Here is a 13,257-nt window from a genome sequence, read left to right on the forward strand (position 1 = left end):
AGCGATGATGATTGGGTTTGGGATTTTGACTTGGATAAGGGCATCAATGCCTACCAGATTTTAGTTAAAAAAAAACAAAGGTTCGGCGATATGTATTTCATAGTGAAGCTGAAAAATAAAGAAGAAAAAGAAAACTGAAAAAAGAAAAAATGTAGAAAACTAAAAAATACTAAAAAGAAAAAACACTCAAAGAGAAATTACAGACCGGGACACAAATGACGACCGGGACAGAGGGAATATAAATAACGACCGGGACACTCAAAGAGAAATTACAGACTGGGATACCAGGACACAAATGACGACCGGGACACAGGGAATACAAATGACGACCAGGACACAGGTATTTAAGAATATCGTTCAAAGACAAATTTTTAATTGTAAGAAGACCGTTGAAAGAGAAATTTCTAATTGTAAAATGACTGAAGAACCTACAATGGCAAGAAGAAAAAGAAAACTGAAAAAAGAAAAAATGTAAAAAACTAAAAAATACTAAAAGAAAAAACACTCAAAGAGAAATTACAGACCGGGACACAAATGACGACCGGGACAGAGGGAATATAAATAACGACCGGGACACTCAAAGAGAAATTACAGACTGGGATACCGGGGCACAAATGACGACCGGGACACAGGGAATATAAATGACGACCAGGACACAGGTATTTAAGAACATCGTTCAAAGAAAAATGTTTCATTGTAAGAAGACCGTTGAAAGAGAAATTTCTAATTGTAAAATGACTGAAGAACCTACAATGGCAACACCCGAGGAAGCTGCTCAAAACGAATGTATTCAAGCCGAAGTAGCTGAGTTGGTAAAGCGTTATGTTTCAGGTTCTAGGTCCGAGAGGCTCCAGGTTTGAACCTTGGCTTTAGCATAAATACAAAAGAAGAAAAAAACTAAAAAAGGTAAAAACTACAAAAAAACTAAAAAGAAAATATATATATATATATATATATATATATATATATATATATATATATATATATATATATATATATATATATATATATATATATATATATATATATATATATATATATATATATATATATATATATATATATATATATATATATATATATATATATATATATATATATATATATCTTCTATATATATAAAAATAAGTTGTCTGTCTGTGTAACGATGACTCTGGTCAAACATTTTCAGATCAATTGCTGGCAATTGGAAACGGAAAGCTCCCAGTAGTGGGAAAGCCAAGAATGTTGTATATTCGCAATTTTTACGTAGTTTGAAACACATATATAAATCTATCTATATTCACAGGTGGGACACAGGGACACAACTACAATGGCGCGTAACTAATATGGCGCGTAACAACTTACGCGCGCGGGGGGGGCTTGGGGGGGCGCGATGCGCCCCACCAACTAGGTGTTGGGGTGGCGCGAAGCGCCACCCCAATAGCTAGTATACTTATAATGACGTCAAATTCAAACCCACAAACAAACAAAAATGCATATATACAACTTATTTTTATATAAATAGATATAGTTTCTTTTTTAGTTTTTTTCTTTTTTAGTTTTTTCTTTTTTTATTTTTTTTTTAGTTTCTTCTTTTTATTGATTTGTTTTCTTCAATTTGTCAGTGTTCATTCTAACATTGACACTTGGAAAAATCTTTATGTGCCGTGCGTGCTAAAGCTCAACAATTTATAATTAATCTCAAAATTTTGGGTCTGTTTTAAGGTTTTCGAATTACTTATAAGTATTATATATAGTATATATTAGTATACTTATAAGTATATACTTATAAGTATATACTAGTATACTTATAAGTGTATACTTATAAGTATACTATATATAGTATACTTATAAGTATTATAGTATTATATATATTACTTATATCACAGGGAATATAAATTCCCATTGTTTCACCATTGAATTTCAAGGCCTTGCAATAGGGGCAAATTTTAGACATAGTTCCGATTTGAACACATCTACTCAAGCTATAATCATCGACTGGGCTGTACCTGAATGCCAGGCGATAACTTTCACGTTGCTCTGATTCCTCGGCACGCTTTCTTTTCTTACTTTCTCTATCAGCAGCAAGCCTGATTTCTTGCTGTTCTTGTGATTCCTCGGCACGCCTTCTTTTTTCACTTTCTCTTTTAGCAGCAAGTCTGGTTTCATGGTGCTCTGGTAGTTCCTCGGCACGCCTTCTTTTTTCACTTTCTCTTTTAGCAGCAAGTCTGCTTTCGCGTTGCTCTGGTAGTTCCTCGGCACGCTTTCTGTTCTGACTTTCTCTATCAGCAGCAAGTTTTTTTGGCATAGACTCTTTGAGCATCTTCCTCGGCTGTTGCCATTGTAAGTTCATCAGTCATTTTAAAGTTAAACATTAATAGATTTCTACGTGAACGCATGTCTTAAATATCTTTAATGACGTCACCGTCATAACGAAAATGACGACAACTAACTTCATGACGTCAGTCAACACACAAACATGACGTCACCTGACAAACACATCCACAGACAACTTATTTTTATATATATAGATATATATATATATATATATATATATATATATATATATATATATATATATATATATATATATATATATATATATATATATATATATATATATATATAATAAATAAGTTGTCTGTGTGTGTGTCGAGTGACTTCATGTTTGTCGACTGACGAAATTACAGACCGGGACATCGGGACACAAATGACAACCGGGACACCGTGACATAGGGAATATAAATGACGACCGGGACACTCAAAGAGAAAGCGACCAGGACACAAGGAATGTTCAATTAGCAATCAACATCAACAAAGCACCGGGACACAACTGACGACCAGGACACAGGGACTATAAATGACGACCAGGACACTCAAAGAGAAATTACAGACCGGGACACCGGAACACAAATGACGACCGGGAAAAAGGGAAACAACAACAACGGGGACACCGGGGGCACAGGGGGATATAAAGATGACGACGGGGACACGGGGAATGTTCGATTAGCAATCACCATCAACAAAGCTCAAGGGCAATCATTAGAATAATGAGGTATAGATCTGAATACTGATTGTTTTTCCCATGGACAATTATATGTTGCATGCTCAAGAGTCGGTAAACCTGACCATCTGTTTATATGCACAGACAATGGGACAGCCAAGAATGTTGTATATTCGCAAGTTTTACGTAGTTCAATATATATATATATATATATATATATATATATATATATATATATATATATATATATATATATATATATATATATATATATATATATATATATAAAACCAATATGGCGCGTAACGACTTACGTGCGCGGGGTGGCTTGGGGGGGCCCAAAGCGCCCCCACCAACTAGATGTTGGGGTGGCGCGAAGCGCCACCCCAACAGCTAGTATATATATATATATATATATATATATATATATATATATATATATATATATACTAGCTGTTGGGATGGCGCTTCGCGCCACCCCAACACCTAGTTGGTGGGGGCGCTTCGCGCCCCCCCCCAAGCCCCCCCGCGCGCGTAAGTCGTTACGCGCCATAATAGTTACGCGCCATTGCAGTTGTGTCCCTATGTCCCACCTGTGAATATAGATATATATATATATATATATATATATATATATATATATATATATATATATATATATATATATATATATATATATATATATATATATACTAGCTGTTGGGGTGGCGCTTCGCGCCACCCCAACACCTAGTTGGTGGGGGCGCTTCGCGCCCCCCCAAGCCCCCCCGCGCGCGTAAGTCGTTACGCGCCATAATAGTTACGCGCCATTGTAGTTGTGTCCCTATGTCCCACCTGTGAATATAGATAGATATATATTATATATATATATATATATATATATATATATATATATATATATATATATATATATATATATATATATATATATATATATATATGGTTTTAACTACGTAAAACTTGCGAATATACAACATTCTTTGCTGTCCCATTGTCTTTGCATATAAATAGATTGTCAGGTTTACCGACTCTTGAACATGCAACATATAATGGTCCATGGGAAAACAATCTGTATTCAGATCTATACCTCATGATTCTAATGATTGCCCTTGAGCTTTGTTGATGGTGATTGCTAATCGACCATTCCCTGTCCCGGTGTCCCGGTCGTCATTTACATCCCCCTGTTTCCCCCGGTGTCCCCGTTGTAGTTGTGTCCCTGTGTCCCGGTCGTCATTTATATTCCCTGTGTCCCGGTCGTCATTTGTATCCCGGTGTCCCGGTCTGTATATACATTCGTTTTTTAGTTTTGTTTTTCTCCTTTATTTTTTTCGTTTTTGTTTCTGTTTTAGTTTATTTAGATTTTTAGATTTTTTAGTTTTTTTATTAGTTTTTAGTTTTTTTTTCTTTTTAGTTTTTTTGTAGTTTTTACCTTCTTTTTAGTTTTGTTAATTTTTTTTTTTACTTATGTCCTGGTCGTCATTTATACTCCCTGTGTCCCGGTGCTTTGTTGATTGCTAATCGAACATTCCTTTTGTCCTGGTCGCTTTCTCTTTGAGTGTCGTCATTTATTTTTTTCTTTTTTAGTTCTTTTAGTTTTTACCTTTTTTAGTTTTTTTTAGTTTTTTAGATGAAAATTTTTTTTAGTTTTTTCCTTTTTTTCTTTTTAGTTTTTTATTGGTTTTTACCTTTATGTTAGCTTATTTTTCAGTTTTTTCCTTTTTTTTTAGTTTTTTTTATTTTTTATTTTTTTTAGTTTTTTTCCTTTTTTTAGTTTTTTTAGTTTTTTAGCTTTTTTACTTTTTTTATTAGTTTTTAGTTTTTTTGTAGTTTTTGCCTTTTTTTAGTTTTTTCAGTTTTTTTTTAGTTTTTTATTGGTTTTTACCTTTATTTTAGCTTATTTTTCAGTTTTTTCCTTTTTTTAGTTTTTTTTAGTTTTTAGTTTTTTTAGTTTTTTACCTTTTTTTAGTTTTTTTAGTTTTTTTAGTTTTTTAGCTTTTTTATTTTTTTATTAGTTTTTAGTTTCTTTTGTAGTTTTTGCCTTTTTTTTAGTTTTTTTAGTTTTTTAGCTTTTTTATTAGTTTTTAGTTTTTTTTTGTAGTTTTTGCCTTTTTTTAGTTTTTTTAGTTTTTTAGCTTTTTTATTTTTTTTATTAGTATTTAGTTTTTTTTGTAGTTTTTGCCTTTTTTTAGTTTTTTCAGTTTTGACGTCACCTGATCCAGTTTTTTCAGGTGACGTCACCTGATCCACGATCCACAGATCCACAGACAACTTATTTTTATATATATAGATAGTTTTTTTTTACTTATGTCCTGGTCGTCATTTATACTCCCTGTGTCCCGGTGCTTTGTTGATTGCAAATCGAACATTCCTTTTGTCCTGGTCGCTTTCTCTTTGAGTTTCGTCATTTATTTTTTTCTTTTTTAGTTCTTTTAGTTTTTACCTTTTTTAGTTTTTTTTAGTTTTTTAGATGAAAATTTTTTTTAGTTTTTTCCTTTTTTTCTTTTTAGTTTTTTATTGGTTTTTACCTTTATTTTAGCTTATTTTTCAGTTTTTTCCTTTTTTTTATTTTTTTTTATTTTTTATTTTTTTTAGTTTTTTACCTTTTTTTAGTTTTTTTAGTTTTTTTAGTTTTTTAGCTTTTTTACTTTTTTTATTAGTTTTTAGTTTTTTTTGTAGTTTTTGCCTTTTTTTAGTTTTTTCAGTTTTTTTTTAGTTTTTTATTGGTTTTTACCTTTATTTTAGCTTATTTTTCAGTTTTATCCTTTTTTTTAGTTTTTTTAGTTTTTAGTTTTTTTAGTTTTTTACCTTTTTTTTAGTTTTTTTAGTTTTTTTAGTTTTTTAGCTTTTTTATTTTTTTTATTAGTTTTTAGTTTTTTTTGTAGTTTTTGCCTTTTTTAGTTTTTTTAGTTTTTTAGCTTTTTTATTAGTTTTTAGTTTTTTTTGTAGTTTTTGCCTTTTTTTAGTTTTTTTAGTTTTTTAGCTTTTTTATTTTTTGTATTAGTTTTTAGTTTTTTTTGTAGTTTTTGCCTTTTTTTAGTTTTTTCAGTTTTGACGTCACCTGATCCAGTTTTTTCAGGTGACGTCACCTGATCCATCCACAGACAGACAGACAACTTATTTTTATATATATAGATAGATATATATGGTTTTAACTACGTAAAACTTGCGAATATACAACATTCTTTGCTGTCCCATTGTCTTTGCATATAAATAGATTGTCAGGTTTACCGACTCTTGAACATGCAACATATAATGGTCCATGGGAAAACAATCTGTATTCAGATCTATACCTTATGATTCTAATGATTGCCCTTGAGCTTTGTTGATGGTGATTGCTAATCGACCATTCCCTGTCCCGGTGTCCCGGTCGTCATTTACATCCCCCTGTTTCCCCCGGTGTCCCCGTTGTAGTTGTGTCCCTGTGTCCCGGTCGTCATTTATATTCCCTGTGTCCCGGTCGTCATTTGTATCCCGGTGTCCCGGTCTGTATATACATTCGTTTTTTAGTTTTGTTTTTCTCCTTTATTTTTTTCCTTTTTTTTCTTTTTTAGCTTATTTAGATTTTTAGATTTTTTAGTTTTTTTATTAGTTTTTAGTTTTTTTTTCTTTTTAGTTTTTTTGTCCCGGTCGTCATTTATATCCCCCTGTTTCCCCCGGTGTCCCCGTTGTAGTTGTGTCCCTGTGTCCCGGTCGTCATTTATATTCCCTGTGTCCCGGTCGTCATTTGTATCCCGGTGTACCGGTCTGTATATACATTCGTTTTTTAGTTTTGTTTTTCTCCTTTATTTTTTTCCTTTTTTTTCTTTTTTAGTTTATTTAGATTTTTAGATTTTTTAGTTTTTTTATTAGTTTTTTGTTTTTTTTTCTTTTTAGTTTTTTTGTAGTTTTTACCTTCTTTTTAGTTTTGTTAATTTTTTTTTTACTTATGTCCTGGTCGTCATTTATACTCCCTGTGTCCCGGTGCTTTGTTGATTGCTAATCGAACATTCCTTTGTCCTGGTCGCTTTCTCTTTGAGTGTCGTCATTTATTTTTTTCTTTTTTAGTTCTTTTAGTTTTTACCTTTTTTAGTTTTTTTTAGTTTTTTAGATGAAATTTTTTTTAGTTTTTTGCTTTTTTTCTTTTTAGTTTTTTATTGGTTTTTACCTTTTTTAGTTTTTTTTAGTTTTTTAGATGAAAATTTTTTTTAGTTTTTTCCTTTTTTTCTTTTTAGTTTTTTATTGGTTTTTACCTTTATGTTAGCTTATTTTTCAGTTTTTTCCTTTTTTTTAGTTTTTATTTATTTTTTATTTTTTTTAGTTTTTTTACCTTTTTTTAGTTTTTTTAGTTTTTTTAGTTTTTTTAGTTTTTTAGCTTTTTTACTTTTTTTATTAGTTTTTAGTTTTTTTGTAGTTTTTGCCTTTTTTTAGTTTTTTCAGTTTTTTTTTTAGTTTTTTATTGGTTTTTACCTTTCTTTTAGCTTATTTTTCAGTTTTTTCCTTTTTTTTAGTTTTTTTTAGTTTTTAGTTTTTTTAGTTTTTTACCTTTTTTTAGTTTTTTTAGTTTTTTTAGTTTTTTAGCTTTTTTATTTTTTTATTAGTTTTTAGTTTTTTTTGTAGTTTTTGCCTTTTTTTAGTTTTTTTAGTTTTTTAGCTTTTTTATTAGTTTTTAGTTTTTTTTGTAGTTTTTGCCTTTTTTTAGTTTTTTTAGTTTTTTAGCTTTTTTATTTTTTTTATTAGTTTTTAGTTTTTTTTGTAGTTTTTGCCTTTTTTAGTTTTTTCAGTTTTGACGTCACCTGATCCAGTTTTTTCAGGTGACGTCACCTGATCCACGATCCACAGATCCACAGACAACTTATTTTTATATATATAGATAGTTTTTTTTTTTACTTATGTCCTGGTCGTCATTTATACTCCCTGTGTCCCGGTGCTTTGTTGATTGCTAATCGAACATTCCTTTTGTCCTGGTCGCTTTCTCTTTGAGTTTCGTCATTTATTTTTTTCTTTTTTAGTTCTTTTAGTTTTTTCCTTTTTTAGTTTTTTTTAGTTTTTTAGATGAAAATTTTTTTTAGTTTTTTCCTTTTTTTCTTTTTAGTTTTTTATTGGTTTTTACCTTTATTTTAGCTTATTTTTCAGTTTTTTCCTTTTTTTTAGTTTTTTTTTTATTTTTTATTTTTTTTAGTTTTTTACCTTTTTTTAGTTTTTTTAGTTTTTTTTTAGTTTTTTAGCTTTTTTACTTTTTTTATTAGTTTTTAGTTTTTTTTTGTAGTTTTTGCCTTTTTTAGTTTTTTCAGTTTTTTTTTTAGTTTTTTATTGGTTTTTACCTTTATTTTAGCTTATTTTTCAGTTTTTTCCTTTTTTTTTTAGTTTTTTTTAGTTTTTAGTTTTTTTAGTTTTTTACCTTTTTTTAGTTTTTTTAGTTTTTTTAGTTTTTTAGCTTTTTTATTTTTTTTATTAGTTTTTAGTTTTTTTTGTAGTTTTTGCCTTTTTTTAGTTTTTTTAGTTTTTTAGCTTTTTTATTAGTTTTTAGTTTTTTTTGTAGTTTTTGCCTTTTTTTAGTTTTTTTAGTTTTTTAGCTTTTTTATTTTTTGTATTAGTTTTTAGTTTTTTTTGTAGTTTTTGCCTTTTTTTAGTTTTTTCAGTTTTGACGTCACCTGATCCAGTTTTTTCAGGTGACGTCACCTGATCCATCCACAGATCCACAGACAACTTATTTTTATATATATAGATAGATATACTAGCTGTTGGGGTGGCGCTTCGCGCCACCCCAACACCTAGTTGGTGGGGGCGCTTCGCGCCCCCCCCCAAGCACCCCCGCGCGCGTAAGTCGTTACGCGCCATAATAGTTACGCGCCATTGTAGTTGTGTCCCTATGTCCCACCTGTGAATATAGATATATATATATATATATATATATATATATATATATATATATATATATATATATATATATATATATATATATATATATATATATATATATATATATATATATATATATATATATATATATATATATATATATATGGTTTTAACTACGTAAAACTTGCGAATATACAACATTCTTTGCTGTCCCATTGTCTTTGCATATAAATAGATTGTCAGGTTTACCGACTCTTGAACATGCAACATATAATGGTCCATGGGAAAACAATCTGTATTCAGATCTATACCTCATGATTCTAATGATTGCCCTTGAGCTTTGTTGATGGTGATTGCTAATCGACCATTCCCTGTCCCGGTCGTCATTTTTTATTAGTTTTTAGTTTTTTTTTTCTTTTTAGTTTTTTTGTAGTTTTTACCTTCTTTTTAGTTTTGTTAGTTTTTTTTTTTTACTTATGTCCTGGTCGTCATTTATACTCCCTGTGTCCCGGTGCTTTGTTGATTGCTAATCGAACATTCCTTTTGTCCTGGTCGCTTTCTCTTTGAGTGTCGTCATTTATTTTTTTCTTTTTTAGTTCTTTTAGTTTTTACCTTTTTTAGTTTTTTTTAGTTTTTTATATGAAAATTTTTTTTAGTTTTTTCCTTTTTTTCTTTTTAGTTTTTTATTGGTTTTTACCTTTATTTTAGCTTATTTTTCAGTTTTTTCCTTTTTTTTATTTTTTTTTTATTTTTTATTTTTTTTAGTTTTTTACCTTTTTTTAGTTTTTTTAGTTTTTTTAGTTTTTTAGCTTTTTTACTTTTTTTATTAGTTTTTAGTTTTTTTTGTAGTTTTTGCCTTTTTTTAAGTTTTGTTTTTCTCCTTTATTTTTTTCCTTTTTTTTCTTTTTTAGTTTATTTAGATTTTTAGATTTTTTAGTTTTTTTATTAGTTTTTAGTTTTTTTTTCTTTTTAGTTTTTTTGTAGTTTTTACCTTCTTTTTAGTTTTGTTAGTTTTTTTTTTTACTTATGTCCTGGTCGTCATTTATACTCCCTGTGTCCCGGTGCTTTGTTGATTGCTAATCGAACATTCCTTTTGTCCTGGTCGCTTTCTCTTTGAGTGTCGTCATTTATTTTTTTCTTTTTTAGTTCTTTTAGTTTTTACCTTTTTTAGTTTTTTTTAGTTTTTTAGATGAAATTTTTTTTAGTTTTTTGCTTTTTTTCTTTTTAGTTTTTTATTGGTTTTTACCTTTTTTTTAGTTTTTTCAGTTTTTTTTTAGTTTTTTATTGGTTTTTACCTTTATTTTAGCTTATTTTTCAGTTTTTTCCTTTTTTTTAGTTTTTTTTAGTTTTTAGTTTTTTTAGTTTTTTACCTTTTTTTAGTTTTTTTAGTTTTTTAGTTTTTTAGCTTTTTTATTTTTTTTATTAGTTTTAGTTTTTTTTGTAGTTGTACTTATGTCCTGGTCGTCATTTATACTCCTGTGTCCCGGTGCTTTGTTGATTGCTAATCGAACATTCCTTTTGTCCTGGTCGCTTTCTCTTTGAGTGTCGTCATTTATTTTTTTCTTTTTTAGTTCTTTTAGTTTTTACCTTTTTTAGTTTTTTTTAGTTTTTTAGATGAAATTTTTTTTTAGTTTTTTGCTTTTTTTCTTTTTAGTTTTTTATTGTTTTACCTTTATTTTAGCTATTTTTCAGTTTTTTCCTTTTTTTTAGTTTTTTTTATTTTTATTTTTTTTAGTTTTTTACCTTTTTTTAGTTTTTTTAGTTTTTTTTAGTTTTTTAGCTTTTTTACTTTTTTTTATTAGTTTTTAGTTTTTTTTTGTAGTTTTTGCCTTTTTTTTAGTTTTTTCAGTTTTTTTTAGTTTTTTATGGTTTTTACCTTTATTTTAGCTTATTTTTCAGTTTTTTCCTTTTTTTTAGTTTTTTTTAGTTTTTAGTTTTTTTAGTTTTTTACCTTTTTTTAGTTTTTTTGGTTTTTTTAGTTTTTTAGCTTTTTATTTTTTTTATTAGTTTTTAGTTTTTTTTGTAGTTTTTGCCTTTTTTAGTTTTTTTAGTTTTTTAGCTTTTTTATTAGTTTTTAGTTTTTTTTGTAGTTTTTGCCTTTTATTAGTTTTTTTAGTTTTTTAGCTTTTTTATTTTTTTTATTAGTTTTTAGTTTTTTTTGTAGTTTTTGGCTTTTTTTAGTTTTTTCAGTTTTGACGTCACCTGATCCAGTTTTTTCAGGTGACGTCACCTGATCCATCCACAGATCCACACACAGACAACTTATTTTTATATATATAGATATATATATATATATATAAATAAAAATATGTTGTTTGTGTGTCTGTCGACTGACGTCATGTTTGTGCATCGACTGACGTCATGTTTGTCGACTGAATTCATTATAAGGATTGAGCTGTATGTCGTCATGAAGATGTTTGTCGTCTGACGTCATGTTTGTCGACTGACAAAATTACAAACCGGGACACCGGGACACAAATGACGACCGAGACACAGGGAATATAAATAACGACCGGGACACATCATATACCAATTCAAAAACAAAAGTATTCAAGCCAAAGTAGCTGAGCTGGTAAAGCGTTATGTTCCAGGTCCGAGAGGTTCCAGGTTCGAACCTTGGCTTTAGCATTAATACAAAAGAAGAAGAAAAACTAAAAAAAAGGTAAAAACTACAAAAAAAACTAAAAAGAAAATACTAAAAAAACTAAAAAAGCAAACAAACTAAAAAAGGTAAAAAACTAAAAACTAAAACAGAAAAAAACTAAAAAAACTAAAAAAAGGTAAAAACTACAAAAAAACTAAAAAGAAAAAAAAACAAAAACTAATAAACAAAAATAAAAAAATAAAAACTGAAAAAGAAAAAAAACTGAAGAAAGAAAAAAAACTGAAAAATAAAGGAGAAAAAGAAAACTAAAAACCGGGACACAGGGAATATAAATGACGACTGGGACACTCAAAGAGAAATTACAGACTGGGACACTAGGACACAAATAACGACCGGGAGATATAATGACGACTGGGACACTCAAAGATAAATTACAGACCGGGACACCGGGACACAAATGACGACCGGGACACCGGGACACAGGGAATATAAATGACGACTGGGACGCTCAAAGAGAAATTACAGACTGGGACACTGGGACACAAATGACAACCGGGATACTGAGAATATAAATGACGACCGGGACACAGGGACACAACTACAAAGGGGATGCCGGGGGCACAGGGGGATATATAAATGACGACGGGGACACAGGGAATGTTCGAATAGCAATCACCATCAACAAAGCATCAGGTATATATATATATATATATATATATATATATATATATATATATATATATATATATATATATATATATATATATATATATATATATATAAATAAGTTGTCTGTGTGTGGATCTGTGGATCAGGTGACGTCACCTGAAAAAACTGGATCAGGTGACGTCAAAACTGAAAAAACTAAAAAAAGGCAAAAACTACAAAAAAAACTAAAAACTAATAAAAAAAATAAAAAGCTAAAAACTAAAAAACTAAAAAAAGGCAAAAACTACAAAAAAAACTAAAAACTAATAAAAAAGCTAAAAAACTAAAAAAACTAAAAAAAGGCAAAAACTACAAAAAAAACTAAAAACTAATAAAAAAAATAAAAAAGCTAAAAAACTAAAAAAACTAAAAAAACTAAAAAAACGTAAAAAACTAAAAAAACTAACTACAAAAAAAACTAAAAACTAATAAAAAAAATAAAAAAGCTGAAAAACTAAAAAAACTAAAAAAAGGCAAAAACTACAAAAAAAAAAACTAAAAACTAATAAAAAGCTAAAAAACTAAAAAAAAATAAAAAAAAGGCAAAAACTACAAAAATAAAAACTAATAAAAAAAATAAAAAAGCTAAAAAACTAAAAAAAGGTAAAAAACTAAAAAAACTAAAAACTAAAAAAACTAAAAAAAAGGAAAAAACTGAAAAATAAGCTAAAATAAAGGTAAAAACCAATAAAAAACTAAAAGAAAAAAAGAAAAAACTAAAAAAATTTTCATCGAAAAAACTAAAAAAAACTAAAAAGGTAAAAACTAAAAGAACTAAAAAAGAAAAAAAATAAATGACGACACTCAAAGAGAAAGCGACCAGGACAAAAGGAATGTTCGATTAGCAATCAACAAAGCACCGGGACACAGGGAGTATAAATGACGACCAGGACATAAGTAAAAAAAAAAACTAACAAAACTATAAAGAAGGTAAAAACTACAAAAAAACTAAAAAGAAAAAAAAACTAAAAACTAATAAAAAAAACTAAAAAATCTAAAAATCTAAATAAACTAAAAAAGAAAAAAAAAGGAAAAAAATAAAGGAGAAAAACAAAACTAAAAAACGAATGTATATACAGACCGGGACACCGGGATACAAATGACGACCGGGACACAGGGA

General features: G+C 28.3%; 1 protein-coding gene and 1 long non-coding RNA gene across 2 annotated transcripts in view; both read right to left on the minus strand.

The window, feature by feature from the left end:
• The window catches only part of LOC136038002 (cell adhesion molecule Dscam1-like), a gene marked incomplete at its 3' end in the record, with an annotated part of 141,671 nt that overhangs the window by 66,779 nt on the left and 61,635 nt on the right, over positions 1–13,257 (minus strand).
• LOC136038000 (uncharacterized) lies at positions 6,508–8,871 on the minus strand. The gene is made up of 2 exons (XR_010620104.1): positions 7,131–8,871; positions 6,508–7,046 (listed from the first exon to the last, which is right to left on the minus strand). It is a non-coding gene; the product is annotated as an uncharacterized LOC136038000 (long non-coding RNA).

The sequence above is a fragment of the Artemia franciscana genome, chromosome 17 (genome assembly GCF_032884065.1).
Source record: "Artemia franciscana chromosome 17, ASM3288406v1, whole genome shotgun sequence".
In the NCBI taxonomy this organism is placed as follows: domain Eukaryota; kingdom Metazoa; phylum Arthropoda; class Branchiopoda; order Anostraca; family Artemiidae; genus Artemia; species Artemia franciscana.